Source organism: Erpetoichthys calabaricus, chromosome 3 (assembly GCF_900747795.2).
Source record: "Erpetoichthys calabaricus chromosome 3, fErpCal1.3, whole genome shotgun sequence".
NCBI classification, from domain to species: Eukaryota; Metazoa; Chordata; class Cladistia; order Polypteriformes; family Polypteridae; genus Erpetoichthys; species Erpetoichthys calabaricus.
The window spans coordinates 13,279,526-13,307,272 of NC_041396.2; the positions used below are offsets into that span (position 1 = coordinate 13,279,526).

General features: G+C 42.8%; 1 protein-coding gene across 3 annotated transcripts in view; it reads right to left on the reverse strand.

Annotated features, from left to right (window-relative positions):
• The window catches only part of rp1l1b (rp1 like 1b), an 84,381-nt gene that overhangs the window by 39,479 nt on the left and 17,155 nt on the right, over nt 1-27,747 (reverse strand). The window contains exon 1 of one of the 3 annotated variants that reach the window (XM_051924396.1): nt 24,083-24,126. The exons of the other annotated variants lie outside the window; for them this stretch is intronic. The gene's annotated coding sequence lies outside the window, so the exon portion shown is untranslated. Of the gene's footprint in view, nt 1-24,082; nt 24,127-27,747 lie in introns of those variants that run through there. 3 annotated transcript variants of the gene reach the window in all.

Consider the following 27,747-nt stretch of genomic DNA (forward strand, 5'->3'; position numbering starts at 1 on the left):
TTTCTGTTTTTAAATCTGAACTTAAAACCTGTCTTTTTAATATTGCCTTTTATTAATATCATTAATTATGTTTGATGTTCTATCTATTGATGTACAGTGTCATTGGATACCATGAAAGGTGCTTTTAAATACAATACATTATCATTATTAGATGATTGGTTGGCAGCTCTAGCTAGTAATGTGTCATCAATAGTGAGCAGACCAATCTCACATTGAAATGGCTCCACTTGCAGCCTGACTGGTTAGGATCAAGTGGTCTGTTCTGTTGAAGCTAAGAAGAGACTTGGTTAGAGATGGCAGAGTCAAGTGTTTCAGACAGAAAGGAGAGGAGAGAGAGTGGGCTGTGACTACCTACATGAACTGCATCAAGTGTCGAGAACAGGACTAAGTAGAGCCTATTTGAGGATCATAGGGAAGAGAGGGCCCAACACTAATCCTTGGCGCACCCCCATGCTTGCTTAATCCACTCTTGACATCTCTCCATGCCAGGACACACAGTAGGATCTGCCCAAGAGGTCGGACTCAAATCACCTGAGATGGTGGCATGGAGGATCTGATGGTTGACTGTGTCAAAAGGAGAAGAAAGAACTATAAGGATGATGACAGATGACATGTTGGTAGCTCTAGCCAGCTGTAATGTGTCAGTAACAGTGAGCTGAAACATCTCAGACTGAAATGGCTCCTCATGAAACTTGACTGGTTAGGATCAAGCGATGTGTTCTGTCAAAGCTAAGAAGAGACTTGGTTAGAGATGGCAGAGTCAAGTGTTTCAGACAGAAAGGAGAGGAGAGAAAGTGGGCTGTGACTATTGGGGCAAGTGTGGGCATTTCGAGAATATGACTTATTAGAGCTTATTGTAGGGCGATAGGGAAGAGAGGGCCCAGCACTGATCCTTGGGGCACCCCCATGCTTGCTTAATGCAGCCTTAACATCTCTCCACGTCAGGACACACAGTAGGATCTGCCCAAGAGGTAGGACTCAAACCACCTGAGGGCAGTCCCAGTGACACCACGGTCAGAGATGGCGGCGTGGAGGATCTGATGGTTGACTGTGTCAAAAGGAGAGGAAAGATCTATAAGGATGAAGACATGTTGGCAGCTCTAGCTATAGTGAGTAGAACATCTCAGAATGAAAGGGTTCCTTTTGTAGACTGACTGGATAGGAACAAGTAGTGTGTTCTGTTGAAGTTAAGAAGACACTTGGTTAGAGATGGCATAATCAAGTGTTTCAGGCAGAGTGGAGAGAAAAGAGAATGAGCTGTAATTGGGTCAAATGTGGGAATCTTGAGAATAGGACTTATTAGAGCCTATTTGAGAACCATAGGGAAGACAGAGCCCAGCACTGATCCATGGGCAACACCATGCTTGCCTAAAACATCCTTGACATCTCTCCACGTCAGGACACACAGTAGGACTACCCAAGAGCTAGGACTCAAATCACCTGAGGGCAGTCCCAGTGACATTTAGGTCATAGATATCAGCGTGGAGGATCTGATGGTTGACTGTGTCAAAAGCAGACGAAAGATCAATAAGGATGAGGACAGATGATATGTTGGTAGCTCTAGCCAGTTGGAATATATCAACAGTAGTGAGTAGAACCATCTCAGATTGAAATGGCTCCACTTGCATCCTGACTGGTTAGGATCAAGCAATGTATTCTGTTGAAACTTAGAAGAGTCTTGGTGGCATAGTCAATTGTTTCAGACAGAAAGAACAGAAAAAACAGTGGGCTGTGACTACCAACTTGAATTGGGTCAAGGGTGGGCATTTCTAGAATATGACTTATTAGAGCCTATTGTAGGACCATAGGGAAGACAGGGCCCAGCACTGATCCTTGGGGCACCCCTATGCTTGCTTAATGGAGCCTTGACATTTCTCCATGTCAGGACACACAGTAGGATCTGCCCAAGAAGTAGGACTCAAACCACTTGAGGGCAGTCCCAGTGACACCACAGTCAGAGATGGCATCGTGGAGGATCTGATGGTTGACTGTGTCAAAAGGAGAGGAAAGATCTATAAGGATGAAGACATATGACATGTTGGTAGCTCTAGCTATAGTGAGTAGAACATCTCAGATTGAAATGGCTCCTCTTGTAGCCTGACTGGTTAAGATCAAGCAATGTGTTCTGTTGAAACTTAGAAAAGCCTTGGTGGCATAGTCAATTGTTTCAGACAGAAAGGACAGGAAAAGAGTGGGCTGCAACTACCTCCTTGAATTGGGTCAAGTGTCGAGAACAAGACTAAGTAGAGCCTATTTGAGGACCATAGGGAAGAGAGGGCCCAGCACTAATCCTTGGGGCACCCCCATGCTTGCTTAATCCACTCTTGACATCTCTCCACATCAGGACACACAGTAGGATCTGCCCAAGAGGTCGGACTCAAATAACCTGAGATGGTGGCATGGAGGATCTAATGGTTGACTATGTCAAAAGGAGAAGAGGAACTATAAGGATGAGGACAGATGACATGTTGGTAGCTCTAGCCAGCTGGAATGTGTCAATAATAGTGAGCAGAACCATCTCAGACTGAAATGGCTCCTCTTGAAACCTGACTGATTAGGATCAAGCAGTGTGTTCTGTCAAAGCTAAGAAGAGACTTGGTTATAGATGGCAGAGTCAAGTGTTTCAGACAGAAAGGATTGGAGAGAGAGTGGGCTGTGACTACCAACTTGAATTGGGTCAAGGGTGGGCGTTTCGAGAATATGACTTATTAGAACCTATTGTAGGAACATATGGAAGTGAGGGCCCAGCACTGATCCTTGGGGCACCCCTATGCTTGCTTAATGGAGCCTTGACATTTGTCCATGTCAGGACACACAGTAGGATCTGCCCAAGAAGTAGGACTCAAACCACCTGAGGGCAGTCCCAGTGACGCCAAGGACAGATATAGTGGCATCAAGGATCTGATAGTTGACTGGTTGTCAAAATGAGATGAAACATCTATAATGATGAGAACAGATGACATGTTGGTATCTCTAGCCAGCTGGAATGTTTCAGCAATAGAGGGCAGAACATCTCAGACTGAAATGGCTCCACTTGCAGCCTGACTGATTAGGATCAAGCGGTGTGTTCTGTCAAAGCTAAGAAGAGGCTTGATTAGAGATGGCAGAGTCAAGTGTTTCAGATAAAAAGGACAGGATAGAGAGTGGACTGTAACTACCTACTTGAAATGGGTCAAGTGTGAGCATCTCGAGAATAGGAGTTATTAGAGCCTATTTGAGGACCATAGGGATCAGAGGGCCCAGCACTGATCCTTGGGCACCCCAATGCTTTCTTAATGCAGCCTTGACATCTTTCCATGTTAGGACACACATTAGGATCTGCCCAAGAGGTTTTAATCAGGCCTTCTGAGGGCAGTCCCAGTGATGCCGAGGTCAGAAAGGGTGACTAAGGGGAATGTAATGATTGACTCTGTCAAAGGGAAAGGATCAGTCTAGCAGGATGAGGACAGAACTTAATGAACTTACAGTATGAACTGTAAAGAAGGAAGGAGGAATTAAATGAGGTGTGTCTTAGGTGAAGTGGTGACCCTAAAATGTCCCATTCTGGGAGTACATATTCCTTGTGATAGACTGGCATTCCATCCAGGTTTGGCCTCCTGCCTCTTCCAGCATTCTGATGGAAAAGGTTCCAGCTCCCCAGAGCCCTGAACTGAATAAGTAAGTTAAAAGAAGGTTGGATGAATGGTGTGATAAGTAATGCATAATGGGATAGTGGTGAATGCTGCTGCCTCACACCATCAGAGTCCCGGGCTCACTCCCTGCATCAGTGTGGCTTTTTCTCCAAGTGCCATCATTTTTTGACCCTCAATGCCAGAGAGGTAGGCAAGGCATACTTTCCTCTTTTTCACAAGGCTCTGCCACCTCGTGACATGGAGATGAGCAGATAGTCAAGCTTAACTTTATGTAAATGAAAACTCAGGGAGATCTCCAGGCCCTTGCTGACCTGCCCTCTGGTACAAGAGCTAAAGTGATTTACAGCTTAGGCGCTAATTTTGACTGAGGATTAGAAAGGAAGTCACGGTCAATGGTGCACCTTCAGCGCTGCCTCTTTTAATGACATTCAGCAAATGCTTGGCCATGTTTGCAAACAGAAGTGCTTTAATTACACCGTTAGGCAAGCTAGGTCATGTGGGGGAAACCCAAGACCTCAGCTGGATCACAGAAAGTACTAGAAATGAGCAAACAGCCTTTAGCCAAATTTAGCTGTGAAGGTTTTGAAATTGAACACCTGGGGCCTCATGCATAACGCTGTGCATAGAATTCACACTAAAACATGGCGTACGAACAAAAACGGAAATGTGTGTATGTACAAAAAAGTCCAGATGCATATATCTGTGCGTACGTCAACTTCCATGTTCTTTCCCCTCCATAAATCCCGGTCAGCATGAAAAGTAACGCACGTGCATGGGCCTGCTGCCCCACCCCAAGTCCTCCCAGAATTACGCCTCTTTGACTATGCCTATCAATATAAATTGCCCTTAAGCTCGGAGTTCTGTGAAAAGGCAATCGCAAAACCACGGGGGAAAATAGAAGAATTTCAGCGAATACCAAGTGGAGGCAAGGATAATCGTACTATTTGTTGGTTTAGACAGTGGTATAAACAACAAAATGAAGTTGATCAAGTGACACAGAGTGTCGGAGAAACTCGAAAGCTCAAGTTCACAAAGTCGCACAGTGCCCAAAATAAAAAAAGAAGTTGTCATATATCAAAGTCGCCGTGAAAAGGTGAGTTGTAGCCCACCGTCTGAGTGTCATATGGAAGCTTATTATGGTACAGAGAAAAAAAACATAGGCACACAGTGGGGAAAAAAGCACAAAATGTCAACTTTAATCTCGAAATTTCCACTTTAATCATGTAGTTTATTTTGTCATTAAAGTAGAACATCATAAACTTCATCTTAAAATTGTTTAATTTACTAGTTTCTCAAATCCCATCGTAACTAAAGTAGCGCGTTAAATGCTTTGTTTTGTATGTTCTTCTATGTGCTCTATGTGTGTGAATCACTGCATGCTTCTTAAACGGGCTTTCTCTTCCTCCAACAGGACACAGAATCCATTACATGTGTGATATTACAACTTTCTGAATAAATTAAATACTGAGATGTATACTTGATATCATTTTCATGATGATAGGAGTTAAAGCATTTTATTAAACATGAGAACACAGTGGCGCAGTGATAGTAACAAGATGGCGCCCCATCCAGAGATTGTTCCTGCCTCACGCAAGATGCTTGCTGCACTGTGCGCAACCTTCGATGAAATAATTTATTACAGAAGTGCTGTCTCTTTCAAACGTACTAACTCCCAGTTCCCATCCTTCCTTTTCTTTCTCCAAGACCCAATCGCTCTGTAATAGACGTTAAGCCATCTGTAAGCTTAGAACGCCGATTCTTCAAAACTTTTAAGGAACATTGAAATATCTTCATAGTACATGTTTAATTATTCTATCCATCTATCCTTCCAGTGTTGCGCCAGCCCCAGCAAGAATACAGCGCAAGGCAGGAACAATCCGTGAATGGAGCGCCAGCTCCTCGCTAGCGCTGCGCCACCATGTCCTCACATGTTTAATTATTAACAATATGGACTATTTAAATGATGTTAACATTTTATCTGTATAATGTAATAAACATATTTTGCTGCATTTCATTTTAAAAATGATATTGTCATCATATGTAAATACACTCTTTATAAAGTGGCACAGGTTGTGCAATATTATAATTGTAGTGCAAGTTTACAGTGAGGTGATTGTACTTATAAGTAAACAGTTCTACAAGGAGCACTTGATGGACTGATTGAATGCGTTTATAGTTCTGGGGATGAAACTGTTTCTGAAACGCGATGTCTATACAGGAAAGGCCCTGAAGCATTTGCCATATGGGTGCAGTTCAAATAGACTGTGCGCATGGCTGAGGCAGCGTGTGCTTGATGCTGTATATCAATAATTCTCTTTCCGATAAGCTGCTGTACAGCTGTGATTCCACACTCAGATGCAGTGGGATAAATACTTGAGAGTAACAACGCTAAAGCAGCTATGGTATTTGGAATAGTTTGGCCATTCCGTGGACCATTATATTGTTACAGGTTAATTACATTCAGATGCCTTAACCCCTTAACCCCTTAACCGCCCTCTGCCGGATATATCCGGCATCGTAGCTTTATTGCTGACGCCTTACTGCCGGAATTATCCGGCACATTTGCCTGTGGTTATGTGAATGCCTGCCGCGTAGTATAACTGACAGTTTGGCGTGGGTATTATTACTACGTTGTATTTCGACAACTCTGCGCTTGTATTGGCCGATCACGTGATGTGATTCGAAAGTGAAAGCTGTGAATATGGCGAAACGTAAACTGACTTCAAGTGAGGTTTTGCAGGCGATTTTGGACAATAATTCTGATCATGATTGTAGCAGTTCTGAAGAAGATTTTAGCGACAATGATGATCAGCAACGTGCGCTGCATGATACTGTGAATGACGGCGCATCGGATGATGGCGATGAGTGGGTGTATCCCCAGCATCTCAACTGGACTGCTGCCCGAGGTGAACTACCTTTTCTGCATCCGTTTGACGCAACGTGTGACTTTACTGTTGATGTAAACAATTACACTGCTGAGCAGTTTTATGAGCTGTTTGTGTCACCTGATTTGATCAGACATTTTGTTCATCAGACAAATCGGTATGCAGCACAGTTTATTGAGAAAAATCCCAATTTACCTCCACATTCCCGTGTTCGTGCTTGGGTAGACACTGATGAAAACGAAATGAAAAAATTCATTGGGATTTTGATGTTGATGGGAATAATCAGAAAACCAGATATTGAGATGTACTGGTCTACAGATCCTATGTATGCAACACCTATTTTTGCAGGTATCATGACACGTAACCGATTCTCTTTGCTGCTGAAATTCTTTCATTTGAATGACAACAGAAATGAGCCAGATAAGAAAGATCCAAACCGCGACCGCTTGTTCAAGCTACGTCCTTTGATTGACCATTTATTTGAAGCATTTCAGTTGCCCTACATGCCAGGACCGTCAGTTACAGTTGATGAAAGTTTATTGTTGTGGAAGCCTGAGAAAAGGTACATTTTGTGTTTTATTATGTGTTTGCCCATTTCTAGAACTTGCACAACATTTAGTAGTCAATACTGCTTGAATAAATGTAAAAAATGTAAAAAAAATGTAAAAAAGTAAAAAAACGAAAATTGTTCAGATTTCGCCTGGCGTGGGGAATATTTAGGGAGTTGGCGGTTAAAGGGTTAAACTAATAAACATTTTGTGGTTAATTTCAATGTATTTGATAAAGCCAAGTCAGGGATGTAGATCTAAAAAAGAATGGGAAACCACACTTGGACAAAAGGACTGCTTTGACGCTGGGTTCTGCCAGTTTGCAAAACAGAGCGGAGAACTTGCATACGCCAAGCATTTAGCTGGTGTGAAAATGTGTGTGGCTTTATGCCAAGTTTAGGTTGTATACATCGCGATTTGAACGTGAAAATGGGAGTACGCAATATTTAAACATGAGGCCCCTGATCATTTTTACCCCACTTATCCGGTTCATTGGCTTCAGTTCCCTGCGGATGTTCAAACTGCTGACTTTAAAACTGACACCAATTCTCAGAATTACAACTGAACAAATAATTTATGACGTGTCCAGAGACTCCTAAATAACCTAACACTTTTTAAGTTTGTAGAAACAGCTATACAGTCTTTTTTTATATAGCACCTTTCAGAGCATACCATCACCAAGAACGAGCAATAAAGCAACAGAGTATATGCAAATTAGCAAATACATGCAGGGGATATGTGTGAGTCACACTGAGAGAAAGTGCACAAGACGAAACCAATTATTTTAAATAATATCAATTTTTTTTATGGAGCATACCAGAGAGCACAACATGTAACATTATAAATGACAAAAAGGAGCGAAGGGCGTTAAAATACATGATGAGCCTACAAAATAAAGGCAAGTATATGAATCACAGCTGACAATCAAGACGAAAATTATCTATGCAATCTTTACATGTCTCAGCTGGAGTTTCTCCCTTAGCTGAGGTTCAATTTCATATTTTTCTGTATTTACAATATATAGCGCTACACTCATCAATGCTTTTTACATAGAGAGTGGGGAGCCTCTTCAATCACCACCAATGTGCAGCATTCACCTGGATGATGCCACAGCAGACATTTTGTTTATGCACCAATACGCTCACCATACACTAGCTATTTGGTGGTGAAGAAGTGAGAGAGATAGTTGGCCAGTTAGGAACAGGGGATGATTAACAGTGCTGTGGAATCAGAGTCAGACTTGGAGTCGGAGTCATGGAGCTGTGGACTTGGGGTCTGAGTCATGAAGTCAGAGTCAGACTCAGACTCAGAGTCGTGGAGTTGTGAAGTCAGAGTCAAAGGTCAAAGTCAGAGTCACAATAGGAGTTGTGGAGCTTTGGAGGCCGAGTCCTAGAGGCAGAGTAGGAGTTGTAAAGTCAGTGCCAGAGTTGGAGTCGAAGCAAAAATCAGAATTAGAGGCAGAGTCATGGAGTTGTGAAGTCAGAATAGGAGTCATGTAGTCATGGAGCATTGGATTCATGGTCTTGGTGTCAGAGTTCTGGATTCAGAGTCGGAGTTGTGGAGTCAGAGTCAAAGGTCAAAGTCAGAGTCACAATAGGAGTTGTGGAGTTGTGGAGCTTTGGAGGCCTAATCATGGAGGCAGAGTAGGAGTTGTAAAGTTAGAGTCAGAGTAAGAGTCAGAGCTAAAATCAGAATTAGAGGCGGAGTCATGGAGTTGTGGAGTCAGAGTCAGAGTCAGAATAGGAGTTGTGTAGTCATGGAGCATTTGATTCGGAGTCTTAGAGTCAGAGTCCTAGATTCAAAGTCGTAGTTGTGGAGTCAGAGTCAGAGTTGTGGAGTCAGAGTCAAAGGTCAAAGTCAGAGTCACAATAGGAGTTGTGGAGTTTTGGAGGCCTAATCATGGAGGCAGAGTAGGAGTTGTAAAGTTAGAGTCAGAGTCAGAGCTAAAATCAGAGTTAGAGGCAGAGTCATGGAGTTGTGGAGTCGGAGTCAGAGTCAGAATAGGAGTTGTGCAGTCATGGAGCATTTGATTTGGAGTCTTGGAGTCAGAGTTCTGGATTCAGAGTCTGAGTTGTGGAGTCAGAGTCAAAGGTCAAAGTCAGAGTCACAATAGGAGTTGTGGAGCTTTGGAGGCCGAGTCCTAGAGGCAGAGTAGGAGTTGTAAAGTCAGTGCCAGAGTTGGAGTCGAAGCAAAAATCAGAATTAGAGGCAGAGTCATGGAGTTGTGAAGTCAGAATAGGAGTCATGTAGTCATGGAGCATTGGATTCATGGTCTTGGTGTCAGAGTTCTGGATTCAGAGTCGGAGTTGTGGAGTCAGAGTCAAAGGTCAAAGTCAGAGTCACAATAGGAGTTGTGGAGTTGTGGAGCTTTGGAGGCCTAATCATGGAGGCAGAGTAGGAGTTGTAAAGTTAGAGTCAGAGTAAGAGTCAGAGCTAAAATCAGAGTTAGAGGCGGAGTTGTGGAGTCAGAGTCAGAGTCAGAATAGGAGTTGTGTAGTCATGGAGCATTTGATTTGGAGTCTTGGAGTCAGAGTCCTGGATTCAGAGTCTGAGTTGTGGAGTCAGAGTCAAAGGTCAAAGTCAGAGTCACAATAGGAGTTGTGGAGCTTTGGAGGCCGAGTCCTGGAGACAGAATAGGAGTTGTAAAGTTAGAGTCAGAGTCGGAGTTGGCGCTAAAATCAGAATTAGAGGCGGAGTCATGGAGATGTGGAGTCGGAGTCAGAGTCAAAGGTCAGAATCAGAATAGGAGTTGTACAGTAATGGAGCATTTGATTCGGAGTCTTGGAGTCAGAGTCCTGGATTCAAAGTCTGAGTTGAGTAGTCAGAGTCTGAGTCATGGAGTCAGAATCGGAGTTGTGGAGTGTCACAAACTTGACACAGAGTCATAGAAAGGTTTGGGGCGGCCACCCGTATATTTGGTTTCCTGGCTGCAAAAGTCGTTTAAATGAATACGGCACTGATGTGCACACAACCAAGTCCAAAACAGAACTGAGGGAATAGGGAAAAGGTGCAGGCTTTTAAAGGGGAAGACAGGAAGTAAGATCATAGGGGTCGGGCTCATGAAGGTCTTCAGCCATTGGTTTGAGCCCGGGCGTGACATCACAGGGGCCAGAGCCGGCAAGGTCTTCTTCCATTGGCTCGGTCCCGGAAGTGACGTCAAGAGAGCCAGGTGGGATCTCCCGTGAATGGTCTACAGGAAAGGGAGAAAAAGAGTTGGTGCACACTGCCACATCCTGGTATGCCTCAGAACTGCCGTCACTCAAGCCCTTTAGCTGCCTCCCATGCGCACGTGTGTGACAGGAGTCAGAGTTGGAGTTGTGGAGTCTGAGTCCAGGGAAATTACAGGGTTGCTGGTGTCGGAGTCAGAGTCGGTACATTTTTAATGTAAATTGTAATATAATGTGTTAAAATTCCCAATTTCACACATTCTAAATCAATTAAACTATTTTTTAATTTAGCCTTTTGTTAAAAACAGAGCATCTTTTTTTAATTTTGTAACTTTTATTTAATGTTACTCAGTGTTTGTAACTTCTTTAATAAATAATAGAAAAAAGCCACAATGGCATCAGTACATTCTTTAAATACAAACTTTAACAGGTTATGGTGCTAAAAAGTCACCTGACGATTCACGTTGGCAGTGGTGAAATGCTTCATATCTTGTATGTTGTGTGCTTTCAATCATTAAAGTAAATATACGAGAACTAAAAAGAGGAGTTGAAGGCACTACTAATTGAGGTGTCAAGGTTGAAGGATTGTGTACCAATTCCACAGCCTTTGAGGGCCTGAATGACCAGGCCATTGCAGCAGTGCTACTTAAATGGACTACAAATCCCAGCAGCCCCTGTAGTACTTTGCCATTGGGCGGCTTCTGATTTGCACAGGGTTTTGCTGGGAAAAAAGATGGTTAGGTGCTAAGAGAAGCCAAAAGACAGCAATGGGGACTGGGATTGTCTGTGCCTTTTTGTTTTTACGCTTCATCCTCATCATCCTCATCAACACAACTGCCTTGGATTACAGCTTCTCTGGATTTATGTTCTTGTCCTGCACCTGCTTGTTCGTGTGATTTCATCTCGATTGGAATACATCTTCATCTCGGGGAGGGGGCACTCCCAATTATTACAAATCCCCATGTAACAACTGGAACACAATAGGACAATCCTCTTCATAACATTCAGGTTACCGTTTTCTGGTTACCGTTAGTCTCCACCGTTTACCCTTCTTTGTGTTTATTAAATAATTTTCGCCAATGGGGGGATGTGGATGGGCTTTTGCATCTGCATTGCTTGTTAAATAATTGTTTTTTATTGCCTTTTTTATTTGTTTAACATTCTCTTTATTACCAATTCATTTGTGCCGTTGCTTTATGTGTCTCTGTATGTGAGTGTGTGTGAGCCGGGTCATGGCTCGGTGTGTTCCTGGGGTACCTGAAATAAAATCAACAAATAGGATGGAGTGAATGTTAGTATCATGTAACTGCTACAATGGTGGATGATTTAGCCTGGGCATCCGGAAACACCCTACTCTTTGCGAAGGAACCCAAGGATTTTTAATGACCACAAAGAGTCAGGACCTCGGTTTTTTGTATCATCCGACAGACTATGTCATATTTATAGCATGTGTTGGATGTCTAGGGGTCCTGCCCAGCTGGGACGCCTGGAAGGACCAGAAGAGGAACGATACCTACCCTGGGCCACGAGAGGGCAGCCGCCCTGGTCTGCATGGGGGCAGCAGGAACAGAGCTTGGAAGCTTATTCATGTTGGGGCCCATGGCCACCAGGGGGTGTCTGGACAATTGTAGAGCCCTGGACGGCAGCACTTCCACCACACCAGGAAATGCTGCAGGAAGAAGATCAGGAAGCACCTGGAGCACATCCGGGGTGGGATCAAAGGGACCGCCTCACTCCATTCGAGGAGCCAGAGTCGGGAGGGAGAAGACGGAGCTTATGAGAGAGGAGTGGAGACGGCTGAAAAGAAAGAGGACAGAACTGAGCCTTGTGATTTTGTGGTGGTATAGTGTGTGTGCAACTGTTCTAATAAAGAGTTTTTGGGACAACTGGAGTCCGTGTCTATCTGTTGCCAGGCAGATCTTTCACAAGCAAGTGTCCCCATCATTCCAGTGGGACATTGGGATCCACATTCAGACCACAGGGTAAGCGCCTATCTCTTCCGGCAGCAACACAAGCTTTTCCTAAATGGTCTCCTATCCAAGTACCAGCCGGTCCCAAGCATGCTTAGCTTCAGGCTGTGTCAGAACAAACTGCTGTAATGGGCAGCCAGGATTCTTACCCGACTGGGACACCTCTGTAATGGAATGACCTGGGGAAGGGGCTCGCAGGGGGCAATACCTCCCCTGGGACCCCAATGGCGTCCTACAATGCCACGGAGCAAGGAAGTTCAACCCTGCTGGGACCCATGACCACCACCAGGGGGCATATGGAGAACGGCTGAGCCCTCCTCTGCAGGGCAGGCGGAAGGAGATCATTGAACCTCTGTGCACTTCAAGTTGCTCTATAAAAGGAGACAGCTGGCACAACTCGGAATGCCAAAGTCGGGAGGTGGAGGACGAAGCTTGAGGGAGGAGTGGAGGCAGAAGAGACGAGGAGAGAATGGAACTACATGCTGTGTGGTGTTTTACTGTGAGAGCTGGAAACTGGAAATAAAGTCTGTGCAGTGCTGGGACTTGTGCCTCTGTGTCTGGTGAGTCAGGTTAGGCTTCACACTATCTTAAGGCAGTGCCCACTAGGAGTTCATAGCCAGATGGCATTAAAGATGCCCCAAAACACAGATAAAGCACAAAGTATTTTGAAACCAACAGTCACCCATGTTTACTGCAGGAAGAATCATAATCCAGTATTTGTTGGTGGGAAAAAGAACAAAAATCTTCAAAAAAAAAAAAAGAAAAAAGGCGTCATGAAACAATCCATAAAAATAATAGATAGATAGATAGATAGATAGATAGATAGATAGATAGATAGATAGATAGATAGATAGATAGATAGATAGATAGATAGATAGATAGATAGATAGATAGATAGATAGATAGATAGATACTTTATTAATCCCAATCATAATATGCAGCAATCAAGCAAAACAAAACTGTCATATCAAATAAAAAAGGACAAATTCAATCTCTCTATCCATCCATCCATTTTCCAACCTGCTGAATCCGAACACAGGGTCACGGGGGTCTGCTGGAGCCAATCCCAGCCAACACAGGGCACAAGGCAGGAACCCATCCCGGGCAGGGTGCCAACCCACCGCAGGACACACACAAACACACCCACACACCAGGGCCAATTTAGAATCACCAATCCACCTAACCTGCATGTCTTTGAACTGTGGGAGGAAACCCACACAGACACGGGGAGAACATGCAAACTCCATGCAGGGAGGACCCGGGAAGCGAACCCAGGTCCCCAGATCTGCCAACTGTGAGGCAGCAGCACTACCCACTGTGCCACTGTGCCGCCATCAATCTCTCTATTATAAAAAAAAACTTGCGACGAGATGTGAATAAGCCGCTATATATGCACCCGACCCGGCACAGATTCACACTGAGGCACGTGTCAAACACACCAGTCTTTTCTTCACCTGTGGGGCACATCTTCCCCGTGAACCCCACAGGCAATGCACAGTCCAAAAAGCACTCACAGTAACCAAAAACCCTTCTTCAGGCACCACCACTCCTCGTCCTTCTTCCACCCGACTCTGGCCCTGAGTGCTGGTCGCTGGCTCCTTTAATAGTTCACCCGGAAGTGATCCAGGTGCTTGATCACCGAGTTTTGGCTGCACTTCCGGGTGTGACGAATATGCTGCCCATACGGGCTCAGGAGTCCCAAACACAGCACCCCCTGGCAGTGCCTGTGGGGCCCAACAGGGCTGCACCCAACTCCAATTCCCAGGGAGCCCTGCGGGAACCCGAGGTACTGCTCCAGTCCAGGGGGGCGTCCAGGGGGAGGTATTGCAGTGTCCACGGCTGCTCCCCCTGAATATAGTGTGCAGGGGCGTCCCGGCTGGGCGTGGACGCGGGCCACCTGCCACAGTGACTTTTTCCCGGGGCACGAGACGTGATCTTTTGAAGAGAGACAGAGACACTTTCACTTCCCGCGAGACAGACAAGTCACGTCATACTTACAACCTTCAGACGCAACTCCTGTGATACACGGGCAGAGCAGGTTAGAGATAATAAAAGTAGGAAAATTCGAAAGTCTCCAAAAATGAGAGTAAAGATTGCATTAGTGCAAACAATCTGAAAAATATTACTCAGGGAAATAACGGAACAGTGAAAAGAGATTGAATATTCAGGTGCTGTACAGGCTTTAAAACATTTGCAGCTCCACACGAAATGCAGATCACGCTGCACAATGGCAGCAGCAAGCCAGCAGCTGATCAAGCAAAGAGGAGGTGAACAAAACACCTGTTACTTGTTTCCCAATGTATCATCATTTAAGAGGGGTTTGGAGTAGCGGCCGTGTCCCCTTGGGGTGCGCTCAGCCCCCCTCTTCATAACGGTGCCTAACGTTGGCGTGGGGTGGTGGGGGTTTGGGTAGGGTAGGCAAGTAAATTGAAGAACACGCGTGAGAGCAGCAGCAGCACGCCAGCAGCTGCTCGAGTAAAGAGCAGTTAAAGAAAATGTATTTGTTTCCCATTGTATCACCATTTAAGAGGGGTTTTGGAGAGGCGGCTGGTGGCCTGGGGGGGAATGGGGTTGGCAAGTGAAGCAAGCAGGGGGCGCAGCCCCCTAGTAAAATTACTAAAAACATTCAAGCTCGGTAGTTACAAGCAAGAGCTCAGAACATGCCCATAGTCCAAAGCTGCCAAAAAAAGATAATGGTAGAAAGAAAAAGGTCAGATAAGTGATTCAATGGTGGTGTCAACCCAGTGCTGAAGCTCTCCCAAAATCTATAAGGTACCCTGGCTTACCAAAGCTGAAAAATGCCATTAAGACAGCCAACAGTTTCAAAAGGGGGGCTTTGTAATTCACACACTGGCAACAACTACCCTCCCCACTGACTGACAAACCAAAGGCAGAGGGGCTTGTTAACGCAGTTCCTACACACTGACCTAAAGGCAAGGGGCGCATACCATTCTGAAAGAAGAAGGGGGTCCAGACCCTTATTTTCACTTTATTCCTACACATAAGTTAACTTAACTACATTTCACATATCCCCGGGGACTACTTCTCAACTCTTAAACAACAACAAAACACAAAATCTACAAACAAGTAAAGTAAAACGTCTACCATCCCTGCAGTGCGACTGCTCTCCCCCTTTCTATTTCATTGCCATCAACTGTTAAAAAATCAACCAATAGAGTCCAACTGCAGACGACACAGAGTCAGCCACCTGAGACATTCTGAGGCCCATAAGATGACACCCCTGTCAGGCCTGTCCAGGGCATCTCTTTGACTCCGCCCACTTTCCAGGAGCCACACCCCTGTTTCGCCGGTGTACTGACGCTTATATAACACGCCCCTCATGTCAATTTCAATCCCTTTCAGTTCCTGCTCTCAAACCTGTGGATTTGGTAGTTTAGAGGCCTGTGTGCTCAGCATTTATTAAAGTTCTAAACTATCAGGGTCTCTCAGTTCTGCATCCAAAACAAAACCACAGAATGGATGTGTTTTTTGTTATTGGCTTTATATACAGTATATATATATATATATATATATATATATTGTCACACACGTGCGCTTTGGAGGAAGTCAACAAGCTCAAAGGTGAGTGAAATATCATAAGACGAGGGGTTGATATGCGGTAACCGTACTTCTCTCTCTTTCTTTCCATCAGACAAAAGGAAGAAAAATAACAACATGCTGATGGATTCCAAAGATGGCCACCAAAAACGTCACATCTGTCAAACCCAGATGACGTCACTTCCAACCCTTTCATATGACATTACTTCCGGCTCCTCCTGATGACATCGTTACCGTTACCACATCACTTCCAGTCCACCTTTGATGACGTTGCATCCGTCCCAGAGCTTCGATGTCATCTTCTGCCAACTCACTTCCTGTCTCCATTTTGCTTGTCTGCATATAAACGCCATGTTTTCATGTAAATGATGTCATACACGATATATGTTTTTGATCACAAAAGAAGTATTTTCTTTGTCCTACGGACATTATACGGGGGCGGTCCCCAAACCCTTTTACTTGTGGAAGCCTCTTATTTCATAAGTAGATTTATCATAATATATTATAAACGCTGCTCAAAAAAGTAAAGGAACACATCAGATCTGAATGGGAAAAAGATCATGCTGTCTACCTCTACTGCTATGGACTGATATGGTGATTTGTGAGGAACGAAAGGATGGAAATGAAAATGATCGACCGACAGAGAGAGGGCTAAACTCAAAGACACCCCGAAAATCAAAATGATGTGGCAGGCAGGCAGGCAGGCGAGTCCATTTGGCCAAAATGTCATTGCAGCGACTGAATTCAAAGACACCCCGAAAATCAAAGGGAACAAAATGGTGCAGTGTCAGGCAGGCAGGCAGGCGAGTCAATTTTACTGAAATTTCATTGCAGCGACTTCAAATTGTACTCAGTAATCTGTATGCCCCCTAACATCCTAATTAGACAACAGATGGTGTCCTGGGGGATCTCCTCCCAGATCTGGACCAGGGCATCACTGAGCTCCTGGACAGTCTGAGGCATCAGATGGACCGAAACATTATATCCCACCCAGAGGTGTTTTATTGGATTGAGGTCAGGAGTGGGGGGGCAGTCAATGGAATCAATTCCTTCATCCTCTCGTCACATGAGGCTGGGCATTTTCGTGCACCAGGAGAAACCAGCACAGGGTCTGACAAGGGGTCCAAGGATTTCATCCCAATACCTAATGGCAGTCAACGTCCCGTTGTCTAGCCTGTAGAGGTCTGTGCGTCCCTCCATGGATATGCCTCCCCAGACTGACCACCACTGACCCAACACCAAACCGGTCCTGCTGAATGATGTTACAGGCAGCAGAACGTTATCCACGGCTTCTCCAGACCCTTTCACATCTGTCACATGTGCTCCTGCTCTCATCTGTGAAAAGCACAGGGCGCTAGTGGTGGACCTGCCAATTCTGGTATTCTAAATTAACCGCATATTGTTTATTAGTTTAAGATATCTGATTGTAATTAACCTGTAGCAATATAATGGTCCACGGAATGGCCAAACTATTCCAAATACCATAACTACTTTAGTGTTGTTACTCCCACTGCACCACTCAGAGTATTTATCCCACTGTATCTGAGTGTGGAATCACAGCTCTACAGCAGCTGATCGGAAAGAGAATTATCGGTATACAGCATCAAGCACACGCTGCCTCAGCCATGTGCACAGTCTATTTGAACTGCTCTCACACGACAAACACTTCAGAGCCTTTCCTGTATGGACATCGAGGTTCAGAAACAGTTTCATCCCAAGAACTCTAAACGCACTCAATCAGTCCATCAAGTGCTCCTTGTAGAACTGTTTGTACTTATTAGTACAATCACCTCACTGTAAACTTGTGATACAGTTATAATATTGCACAACCTGCGCCACTTTATAAAGAGCGTATTTACAGATGATGACGACTGGTTTCCAAGTCGGTTTAGATTTCCAAGCACTACGTTCTCGGAGCTCTCTATATCATTTTTAAGATGAAATGCAGCAAAGTATGTTCATCACATTATACAGATAAAATGTTAATATCATTTAAATAGTCTATATTGTTAATAACTAAACATGTGAGGACACTGTGTCGCTGCAATAAAGTATTTCATTGAAGGCTGCGCACAGCGCAGGCAGGAACAATCTCTGGGCAGGGCGCCCATGTTTAATAACATGCTTTAACTCCTATCATGATGATGACATCACGTATACATCTCAGTATTTTAATTACTCAGAGAGCTCTAATATCACGAATGTAATGGATTCTCTGTCCTATCGGACGAAGAGAAAGCCCGTTTAAGAAGCTCATAGTGATTCACACAAAGAGAAGAGCACATGCAATACAAAGCATTTAATGTTCTACTTTAGTTATGATGGGAATTGAGAAACTAGGGAATTAAACAAAGTTTATGATGTTTTACTTTAATGACAAAATAAACTACGTGATTAAAGTGGAAATTTCGAGATTAAAGTTGACATTTTGAGCTTTTCTCTCACTGTGTCCCTATTTTTTTTCTTTTCTCTGTACCCTCATAAGCTTTCATATGACACTCAGACGGTGGGCTATGACTCACCTTTTCACAGCAACTTTCATATGTGACTTCTTTTTTATTTCAGGCACCATGCGACTTTATGAACTTGAGCTTCCGAGTTTCTCCGACACTCTATGTCACTCGATCAACTTCCTATTGTTGTTTATACCACTGTTTAAACCAATAAATAGTATGTGTCTCCACTTGGTATTCGCTGAAATTCTTCTTTTTCCCCAGTGGTTTTGCCATTGTCTTTTCACAGAATGCTGAGCTTAAGGGCTACTTATATTGATTTGCATATTCAAGAGACGTACTTCTAGGAGGAGTTTGGGGAGTGACAGCAGGCGCGTGCACATGCGCTACTTTCATGCAGACCGGGATTTATGGAGCGGAAGAACGTGGAAATTGGCGTACGCACAGATTTATGCATCTGGATTTTTTTCTGCATACGCACATTTCCGCTTTTGTCCGTACGCCATGTTTTAGTGTGAATTCTACGCACGGCATTATGTATGAGGCCACTGGTCACCACTCCGAGTCACACTCACATCTCCCAGCATCCATGATGGAAACAATACAATGGGGCCACTGCTGCTACCATGAGTTGCTCGACTGTTGTGACTCTCTTCAGCTGCCTTCGAGTGTAGGCCACATGCTCCTTCATCAGGGGCTCTTTTCTGACCACCTGCCTCCACACATCCCAGAGCCACACAAGCACATACAACTACGAAGCCTAATTGATTTTATTTATTGGATAGAAATGAAGGCAGCTTTAGGGTTTGTATCTCCCTGTTGAATTAAAGTATGCCATTGAATAAAAAAGTAAAAGTAAAAAAAAAAAGCTGCATTAGCATAAAGCCATGCACTGGATAATTTGAGCATAAAGCCACACCCTATTTAAATTTAGTGGAAAGCCACACCACCTTCTCAATTAGTCTGAAGGCATGCATTGCATAAAATGAGTACAAAGTCACACCTTCATTTAAAAAATGCACAAAACACACCCTGCTCAACATTAAAGCCACGCTTATTAAAGTCAGAGTTAAGCGACACCCCAATCTTGAAAAGTCTACAGTCATGCATTGCTTGATTATAAAGTTACACTTCATTTAAAATTAGAACAAAGCTGTGCCCCATTCTCAATTAGTCTAAAACCTCGCCTGATTTAATTCAAGCAGAGCTGCACCCCATTTAAACCTTTATAAATGCAACACTCAAATTAAAATTTTATTAAAGCCATGCCCCATTTAAAATAAGAGTAAAGCCATGCCCTACTTAAAAATCATATTAAAGCCACACCTAATTTAAAATTACAGTTAAGTCACACCCAATCTAAAATTTAAGCAGAGCCATACCAATTTTAATAAAGCCATGTTCAATGTAAAATTAGAGTAAAACCATACCCTACTAAAAATAATGCAAAAGCCACACCCAATTTAAAATTAGCGTTAAGCCACACCCAATTTAGAATCTGAGTATAGCCACACCCAATTTAAAATTTTATTAGCTATGCCCCTTTTAAAATCATACTAAAGCAACACCTAATTTAAAGTTGTGTTATGTCACACCCAATTTTAAACTTGAGCAGAGCCACACCTAATTTAGAATCTGAGTATATCCATCCATCCATCCATTTTCCAACCCGCTGAATCCGAACACAGGGTCACGGGGGTCTGCTGGAGCCAATCCCAGCCAACACAGGGCACAAGGCAGGAACCAATCCTGGGCAGGGTGCCAACCCACCGCAGAATCTGAGTATAACCACACCAAATTTAAAATTTTAATAAAGCCATGTCCAATTTAAAATTACAGTAGAGCCACACGCTTCTAAAAAAATAATGCTAAAGCCACAAGCAATTTAAAATTAGAGTTAAGCCACACCCATTTTAGAATCTGAGTATAGCCACACCCAATTTAAAATTAGAGTTAAGCCACACCCAATTTAGAATCTGAGTAAAGCCACACCCAATTTAAAATTTTATTAAAGCCATGCTCCATTTAAATTTAGTGGAAAGCCACACCACCCTCTCAATTAGTCTGAAGGCATGCATTACTTAAAATGAGTACAAAGCCACACCTTCATTTAAAAATGCTCAAAACACACCCTGCTCAACATTAAAGCCACGCCTATTAAAATCAGAGTTAAGCGACACCCCAATCTTGAAATGTCTACAACCATCTTTTGCTTGATTATAAAGTTACACCTCATTTAAAATTAGACCAGTCTAAAACCTTGCCTGATTTAATTCAAGCAAAGCTGTACCCCGTTTAAACCTTTATAAATGCAACACTCAATTTAAAATTTTATTAAAGCCATGCCCCATTTAAAATTAGAGTAAAGCCATGCCCTACTTAAAAATCATATTAAAGCCACACCTAATTTAAAATGACAGTTAAGTCACACCCAATCTAAAACTTAAGCAGAGTCACACCCAATTTAGAAAATTTTAATAAAGCCATGTCCAATGTAAAATTAGAGTAAAGCCACACCCTACTAAAAAATAATGCTAAAGCCACACCCAATTTAAAATTAGAGTTAAGCCACACCCAATTTAGAATCTGAGTATAGCCACACCCAATTTTAAAATTTTTTTTAGCTATGCCCCTTATAAAATTAGAGTAAATCCACACCCTACTTAAAAATCATACTAAACCCACACCCAGTTTAAAATTAGAGTTAAGCCACACTCAATCTAAAACTTGAGCAGAGCCACACCCAATTTAGAATTTTCATAAAGCTGCACCAATTTTAAAATTAGTGTAAAACCACAATTTAAAATTACCCTAAAGCCAAACCCAATTTAAAATTCCAGTAAAGCCACACCCTATTTAAATTTATGATTAAGCCACACCCTATTTAAAATTATACTGAAGCCACAACCCCATTCAAATTTTTATCAAGGCTGTGCCCAGTTTAAACTTAGAGAAAAGCCACACCCCCATTTAAAATCTTTAGTAAAGCCACATCCCATTAAAAATGAACATAAAAACCATCTCCCATTTAAAATTAGAGCAATACTGTGCCTCATTCTACATTAGGCTAAATCCACATGCAATTTAAAATTAGAGTAAAGTCACAGCTCATTTCTAATTATGATGACTAAAGGAAGTCACACCTAAATATGCAAAATAAAAGCAGAAAAAATAACAGGAAATGAAACATAAGGGAAAAAACAAAAGTGTAGTCTCAGATCAGGCACAGGTTCACCAACAAGCACAATCTTCAATAACCAAAATGTCAAAGAAGAATTAAAAATAAAAAAATGTGCCAAAAGTTTTGTAACTGCGTCGTGATTCTTTCCCTAATTAACTCATATAGTCACTAAATGACATTTGATTATATCTATAAAGATAGATGAGGGATAATGTCCAATGGCATGTCATATATATGGTGTGGTGACATCACATGGTGCATTTCTGGAAGCACATGATAGCAACCAGGATGACATTACCAGTAAGAAAGGCTACAAAATGGTCCCATGCATTATTAGAAAAGATAAACAGACATGATGATGAACATTTTGAAAAGAATATTGTTCAAATTTAATCCATCCATCCATCCATCCATTTTCCAACCCGCTGAATCCGAACACAGGGTCACAGGGGTCTGCTGGAGCTAATCCCAGCCAACACAGGGCACAAGGCAGGAAACAATCCTGGGCAGGGTGCCAACCCACCGCAGGACTCACATACAAACACACCCACACACCAAGCACACACTAAGGCCAATTTAGAATCGCCAATCCACCTAACCTGCTTGTCTTTGGACTGTGGGAGGAAACCAGAGCGCCCGGAGGAAACCCAAGCAGACACGGAGAGAACATGCAAACTCCACGCAGGGAGGACCTGGGAAGCGAACCCAGGTCCCCAGGTCTCCCAACTGTGAGGCAGCAGCGCTACCCACTGCGCCACCGTGCCGCCCTTCAAATTTAATAATATTGTCAAAAGCAACGCAAGTAACAAGATGAGATACAAAAACTAATATTGTGAGCAAAGCCACACAATCATAACAAACGTTAATATTTAACATTATACATAGTTATTGTCTGTTTTTTTCACCTGTATTATTATCATTCTTTAATTTAATATTATTTATTGTATCAGTATGCTGCTGCTGAAGAATGTGAATTTCCCATTGGGATTAATAAAGTATCTATCTATCTATCTATCTATCTATCTATCTATCTATCTATCTATCTATCTATCTATCTATCTATCTATCTATCTATCTATCTATCTCTAAATACTGTGAAGCTAAGCATTGACTCCATTCTATGTTAAGCTATTTAAAAATAGAGTAAAGTCACACCGCATTAAAACTATACCAGTGCCATACCCTACTTAAAAATGATACTAAAGCCACACCCAATTAAAAACTAGACTAAACAATTTAAAATTAGAGTAAAGGCACAGCTTATTCAAAATTATACTAAAGCCACACCCAATTTAAAATTATACTAAACAATTTAAAATTAGACTAAACAATTTAAAATTAATGCATAGCCACACCCAGTTTTAAACTAGAGTAAAGGCACCCCAATTTAAAATTATAATAAAGCCACACCCAATTTAAATTAGAGTAAATGCATAGCTTATGCAAAATTATACTAAAGCCACACCCAATTTAAAATTAGACTAAACAATTTAAAATTAGAGTAAAGACACAGTTTATTCAAAATTATCCTAAAGCCACGCCCAATTAAAAAAATTACACTAAAGCCACAGCCAATTTAAAATTATAGTAAAGCCACACCCAATTTAGATTTTAGAGTGAAGGCACAGCTTATTCAAAATGATACTAAAGCCACACCCTATTCAAATATTAGTAAAGTCACACCCAATTTACAAATAAAGCCACTCCCACTTTAGAATTATATAAAAACCCACAGCCAATTTGCCCATTCTATTCTAGGCTGCTAAAAATGAAAGTCCACTCTACTGTACTGAAAATAGCAATAAAATCACAGTCTATTGTTGATTAATATGAAGCTACACCTCACTTAAATGAATATTAAATTACATCCATCCATCCATCCATTTTCCAACCTCCTGAACCCGAACACAGGGTCACGGGGATCTGCTGGAGCCAATCCCAGCCAACACATGGCACAAGGCAGGAACCAATCCTGTATCCAGGATTGGGTGTCAACCCACTGCAGGACAAACACAAACACACCCACACACCAAGCACACACTAGGGCCAATTTAGAATCGGCAATCCACCTAACCTGCATGTCTTTGGACTGTGGGAGGAAACCGGAGCAGACACGGGGAGAACATGCAAACTCCACGCAGGGAGGACCCGGGAAGCAAACCCAGGTCCCCTAACTGAGAGGCAGCAGCACTACCCACTGCACCACCGTGCTGCCCATATTAAATTACACCCTGCTTAAAATTACAGTAAAGCCACATCACATTAAATCTATGGTTTAAACGAGTATAAATTCATTAAATTAGAATAAAGTGAATCTTTATGTTGAGACCACCCATTAGGACGAATGCCAAACCCACAGTCAGTGTAACTGTGACCGCCATTACAGTTCAAGCTGCTCAGGCCTGCCTGTATGAATGAAACCAAAGGCCGAGGGCTCAGGGCCCAGCACTGCCTGCTACTGTACAATGACGTGAAGTAAGGGTGTGCTGCGTCCTGCTCAGACTCTAAATTCTCTCATGTCTCCCTGTTTTTGCTCCTCTATGTGTTCCATCAGGCAGTTACTCCTCTGTTTATGTCACATATTCAGTTTTTATCTCATTTTTTTTATTATTTAATCTCTCCAGACATCTCCATGATGCATTTCCCAGCTTTCATCTGACCATTTTCCAGGTGCCCCCCAGTACTCACTGCAGAGGTCCAGGAGTGTTTATGGTGTCCCACTCCTAGGGGGTTCCTCGTTACTTATCTCTTGGACCCTGCACTGACATACAAACATCACAAGGATCCAGGAGTCCGGTCTGGTCATGCCTCACTGTTTGAACTGCACAGCTTAGTCAGAGTTTCTCATGAGATGTCATCAGGCTGAACTGCCTTCTCTGTCACTTCAGGACCTCAAGACACTGAGCTTATGTGGTCCATGCCACCCTATCCAGTATCACACAGACGGGCAGCCAGCCCCTGAGCATGCTAGATAGATAGATAGATAGATAGATAGATAGATAGATAGATAGATAGATAGATAGATAGATAGATAGATAGATAGATAGATAGATAGATAGATAGATAGATAGATAGATAGATAGATAGATAGATAGATAGATAGATAGATAGATAGACGTGAAGAGCACTATATAACAGATAGATAGATAGATAGATAGATAGATAGATAGATAGATAGATAGATAGATAGATAGATAGATAGATAGATAGATAGATAGATAGATAGATAGATAGATAGATAGATAGTGTGGACGAAAAAATGCACACTGAAAAGCAGACAGATAATATTTTCTCAATTCTTGTTTATTTATTTATTTGGAGTCGCAGTAAGTAGAGATTCAAAAGAGTATAACCTATAGCCGCAAAGCTCAATTGAACCCTGATCAAAAGCCAGGAGGGGTTTTTTATACTTCAGCATCTCATGATTAATAAGACAGAAAGAACATCCTTATCAAACCAGTAAAGTTAAACAATATGTCTGTTGAGCTAAGCATTATCTGTGTTTTGGAAGCTTAGCACAGGAGAGACGCCTTTGCATAAACTACATGTGCAGTTCTGCAGCCTTGTGACCTTGTCCCTGAAACATTCACTCTGAGAAAGGGAAAAAACAAGAAACAGCTTACATTTTATTCATGTGGACACTATTTCTCCTGAACCCTGGAATAATATATTTTTGTTAGTTCATAAGCCAAAGCGTCTCTCACTGGCAAGTTACAAAATAGTTTTACAAACACAAAGAAACACATAGTGCTGAGGAGAACATTCTTCTTCTACAATAGATAGATAGATAGATAGATAGATAGATAGATAGATAGATAGATAGATAGATAGATAGATAGATAGATAGATAGATAGATAGATAGATAGATAGATAGATAGATAGATAGATAGATAGACGTGAAGAGCACTATATAACAGATAGATAGATAGATAGATAGATAGATAGATAGATAGATAGATAGATAGATAGATAGATAGATAGATAGATAGATAGATAGATAGATAGATAGATAGATAGATAGATAGATAGATAGATAGATAGATAGATAGATAGATAGATAGATAGATAGATACTTAATTAATCCCAAGGGTAAATTCACATAGTCCAGCAGCAGCATACTGATATAAACAATATTAAATTAAAGAGTGATAACAATGCAGGTATAACAGACAATAATGGTGACAGCAGTCTGTCGCTGAAGCTGCTCCTCTGTCTGGAGATGATCCTGTTCAGTGGATGCAGTGGATTCTCCATGATTGACAGGAGTCTGCTCAGCGCCCGTCGCTCTGCCACAGATGTCAAACTGTCCAGCTCCGTGCCTACAATAGAGCCTGCCTTCCTCACCAGTTTGTCCAGGCGTAAGGCGTCCCTCTTCTTTATGCTGCCTCCCCAGCACACCACCGTGTAGAAGAGGGCACTCGCCACAACCGTCTGATAGAACATCTGCAGCATCTTATTGCAGATGTTGAAGGACGCCAGCCTTCTAAGGAAGTATAGCTGGCTCTGTCCTCTCTTGCACAGAGCATCAGTATTGGCAGTCCAGTCCAGTTTATCATCCAGCTGCACTCCCAGGTATTTATAGGTCTGCACCCTCTGCACACAGTCACCTCTGATGATCACGGGGTCCATGAGGGGCCTGGGCCTCCTAAAATCCATCACCAGCTCCTTGGTTTTGCTGGTGTTCAGGTTGTAGGTGGTCTGAGTCGCACCATTTAACAAAGTCCTTGATGAGGTTCCTATACTCCTACTCCTGCCCACTCCTGATGCAGCCCACGATAGCAGTGTCATCAGCGAACTTTTGCACATGGCAGGACTCCGAGCTAAAGGGCCTGAGTAATTGAAATTCTACGCCAGACCAGGGGGCAGCAGGGTGCACTGACTGTCTCTCTCAGTTCCTTGCAATATTTAAAAATTATTATTAAATTATTCTTGGGAAATCCCGCCTCTGAAGACGTCACTTCCGGTTCTGGCGCATTTGATGACATCACTTCTGGTTCCGGCCCCGATGATGTCACTTCCTCTACCGCCCTTTAAAGCCGCCAGGTTACCTCCACAAGTTCTATTTTGGACTCAGTTAGATAGATAGATAGATAGATAGATAGATAGATAGATAGATAGATAGATAGATAGATAGATAGATAGATAGATAGATAGATAGATAGATAGATAGATAGATAGATAGATAGATAGATAGATAGATAGATAGATAGATAGATAGATTCATGCTGGGCCATGAATGACTGCCCAGGCCTGTGTGAAGCTGCCATCCTCTGGACCTCCCTGTTTAGACTCCTTACGGCGTTCATGGCGGCTCCCCGACGTCCCAGACTCCTAATTATCTTCAAGTCGTCTCCTCAGTTTCATTCACACCCCGCTGGCTTCCTTCTCAGTTTTCCTTCACGGCTGCCCACTTTCTGCTCAGCAGTTAGTCACACTCGTCTGACTCAGTCTGTTAGTGTCTCTCATGGCAGAATGTGACGCAGTCTGCAGGCCTCGGTTAGACACGCGTGGTGGGGTTTCCTTAAAATCTGAACAATTGATTCAGAGACCACCATGCACACCACATGCACTCACTCAGTGGAGCCCTCTTGTGGGTACAACGACAACAACATTTATTCCTCTAGCACATTTTCATACAAATGGTGGAGCTCAAAGTGCTTTCTTTACAAGATGAAGAAAGAGAAGTTTAAATGAAACCAAATACTAAGTAACAAAGAATAAAGTAAGGGCAGAAAAAAAAAAAAAAAAGATCCCAGAGGGGACTGGAGAAAAATCTGCAGGTGTTCCAAGGCCACGAGACCACCCAGCCTAACATCAATGATCTCAATCAGTCTTCATGGCTTTCAGACTTCACGTGGATGAATTTGATGATGATGGTCATGTGGACGTCTGGCTTTCAATCCATCAATGGAGGGACTGCAGGGTACAATCCATACATCCTATCATAAAAGTCACAGGTTGGCTGACATAGGTAACCACTCTGGAAGGGTGAAATGAGTTTGCCATCCCAGTGGCCCCAGCAGAACTCTCTAAGGGTCTTCCATGTGCACACCCACACCTGCAGGGCTAAATGGGAGTTGTAGTTTCAATGGGCAGTCCTTGCTGGGTTGCATGGGAGCCACCAGGGGGAGCAGGTGAGAGAAGCTATCCCCAGTTTAGGGAGGTTCCTCCTGACCCGGAAGTGATTTGTGGATGTAGTATGGTGGCACTGGAAGTACTTCCTGGTCCAGTATAAAAGGGAATGCTCCGCTTCACCCAGAGAGAGCTGGTGTCAGTTGCGAAGAAAGTACAAAGTTTACCGGGAGGAAGAGTCTGAAAAAAAACTTTATTGTAACACGTCGTGGAGTTTGGG